This window comes from Salmo salar, chromosome 14, assembly GCF_965601325.2.
Source record: "Salmo salar chromosome 14, fSalSal1, whole genome shotgun sequence".
NCBI lineage: Eukaryota > Metazoa > Chordata > Actinopteri > Salmoniformes > Salmonidae > Salmo > Salmo salar.
In genome coordinates this window covers 105,284,662-105,287,930 of record NC_138304.1, presented here as the reverse complement: position 1 = coordinate 105,287,930, position 3,269 = coordinate 105,284,662, and positions in this window count along the sequence as shown.

Below are 3,269 nucleotides of genomic sequence, written 5' to 3'. Positions count from 1 at the left end.
TCCTTAATGGCACCGTCCCTGGTCAGATCTAATGTACGATGTAGGGAATAGGATGCCATTTGGGACTGAGCATCCAGAGTGAGTAATGTGTGAAGCGCAGGACCCAGACTGACATTGTGTTGGGATAAAGAAGACTAAACACTGTGTCCTTCTCCAGCTGTGAAATGGATGAAGAAAGCAGTGTAGTGTCTCACACACACACACACACACACACACACACACACACACACACACACACACACACACACACACACACACACACACACACACACACACACACACACACACACACACACACACACACACACACACACACACACACAAGACCCACTCAAACAAATGAGAGAAACCCAAATGTGGTTGTTTTTCTGACTCAAACCATAACGCTTGTAAGTGAGTCACAAACCTTGCAAGATCTCTCTCTTGGTGAAGAACTTTCTCTCTCACCTTTAACATTACCATGAGTCTATGCAGGAGATTGCTAGAGAGACTGGATCTTCTACTAGCACAAACTTATTTACCCCATGGAGAATAGGAGAGATGACTCCACACTATCACTGGTCTGGCCTGTCTTCTCAGTCTCCTGCCATGCACCCAATGCTGGATCTTCTGCTTCCTGGTGTTTTGTGGGTGCCCTCTTCAACCAGGTAAAGATGTAGCTTCCCTCTTCAACCAGGTAAAGGTGTGGCCTGCCTCTTCAACCAGGTAAAGATGTAGCTTCCCTATTCAACCAGGTAAAGGTGTAGCTTCCCTCTTCAACCAGGTAAAGGTGTAGCTTCCCTCTTCAACCAGGTAAAGGTGTGGCCTCCCTCTTCAACCAGGTAAAGGTGTAGCTTCCCTCTTCAACCAGGTAAAGGTGTGGCCTCCCTCTTCAACCAGGTAAAGATGTAGCTTCCCTATTCAACCAGGTAAAGGTGTGGCCTGCCTCTTCAACCAGGTAAAGGTGTAGCTTCCCTCTTCAACCAGGTAAAGATGTAGCTTCCCTATTCAACCAGGTAAAGGTGTGGCCTCCCTCTTCAACCAGGTAAAGATGTAGCTTCCCTATTCAACCAGGTAAAGATGTAGCTTCCCTATTCAACCAGGTAAAGGTGTAGCTTCCCTCTTCAACCAGGTTAAGGTGTAGCTTCCCTCTTCAACCAGGTAAAGGTGTAGCTTCCCTCTTCAACCAGGTAAAGATGTAGCTTCCCTCTTCAACCAGGTAAAGGTGTAGTTTCCCTCTTCAACCAGGTAAAGATGTAGCTTCCCTCTTCAACCAGGTAAAGGTGTAGCTTCCCTCTTCAACCAGGTAAAGGTGTGGCTTCCCTCTTCAACCAGGTAAAGGTGTAGTTTCCCTCTTCAACCAGGTAAAGGTGTGGCCTGCCTCTTCAACCAGGTAAAGGTAAACCACAAAATTGATTAAAAACAACACTTTGATAAGCTTACCAGATATTAGTAATAACACATTGACAAGCCGAGTAGATATTAGTAATAACACATTGATAAGCTGACTAGATATTACTAATAACACATTGATAAGCTGACTAGATATTAGTAATAACACATTGATAAGCTGACTAGATATTAGTAATAACACATTGATAAACTGACTAGATATTAGTAATAACACATTGATAAGCTGACGAGATATTAGTAATAACACGTTGATAAGCTGACTAGATATTAGTAATAACACATTGATAAGCTGACTAGATATTAGTAATGCATCACAGCTGGAAAATGCTTCATAGCTGAAATGTTCAACAAATACTGCTTTGATTTGTTTGACGTGTCTGTGTTCTTTTCAGTTCAACCAAGTTTCCGATTCCTGGTTTCTTTCAGACAATCTCTGTTTTATTTCCAAGAGCTGAGCCCATTGGCTATGTGTATGGTCCTGTCCTACCAATGAGATGCTTCATTTTCCAGCTGGGTATTGAATATGGCATCGTGACAATGTTTGGTTTGGGGTGTAACCCTGCCCATCCTCTGATCAGTTGTTTTGTGTGTGCGTGTGTGTGTGTGTGTGTGTGTGTGTGTGTGTGTGTGTGTGTGTGTGTGTGTGTGTGTGTGTGTCCATTCTCTGCCCTCGTCATAACCCCTTCACCCCCCCCATCCCTCTAAGGCTACAAAAACACCCCAACACTGAGAAGAACCCAGGCTCCGTCTTGGTTATGACAGGGGAAGAGAGACAGAACCCAGGCTCCATCTTGGTTATGACAGGGGAAGAGAAACAGAACCCAGGCTCCGTCTTGGTTATGACAGGGGAAGAGAAACAGAACCCATGCTCCGTCTTGGTTATGACAGGGGAAGAGAGACAGAACCCATGCTCCATCTTGGTTATGACAGGGGAAGAGAGACAGAACCCATGCTCCATCTTGGTTATGACAGGGGAAGAGAGACAGAACCCATGCTCCATCTTGGTTATGACAGGGGAAGAGAGACAGAACCCATGCTCCATCTTGGTTATGACAGGGGAAGAGAGACAGAACCCATGCTCCATCTTGGTTATGACAGGGGAAGAGAGACAGAACCCATGCTCCATCTTGGTTATGACAGGGGAAGAGAGACAGAACCCATGCTCCATCTTGGTTATGACAGGGGAAGAGAAACAGAGTGAGAGATCAGTGTTGCGCATTCGACAGATGAGACCACCAGCGTCTCACAAGACACGACAACGTTTTAGACTCACGATGACCTTACTCATAAACGTATGACCCTCCAAAAACAATGAAAAACAATGAAAACACACAAATGCGCACACAATATTCCAAACATGTCCCTTCTCCCATAACTCTCACCATAAGTAAGCATTTCACTGTTAGTCTACACCTGTTATTCACCAAGCATGTGACAAATAAAATGTATTTGATTTATTTATTTGAAGAAGACAAACAATTCTTAGTGAGAAAGTTTTTTTCTGACACATTTTAATTAAATAAATATAAATATTTTTTCTCATAATGTTCTCTACGATTTATGCACAAGGAAAGTAATTAAACACTGTATGCAACTCAAATGACAACATATTCCCTATACTGAGCACTACTTCTTAACAAAGCCCAATGTGTCCTGGTCAAACGTACTGCACTGTAAAGCCCAATGTGTCCTGGTCAAACGTACTGCACTGTAAAGCCCAATGTGTCCTGGTCAAACGTGCTGCACTGTAAAGGGTGTGTGTGTGTAGATCCTATTGACTGTAGATCCTAATGACTATAGATCCTAATGACTGTAGATCCTAATGACTGTAGATCCTATTGACTGTAGATCTTAATGACTGTAGATCTTAATGACTG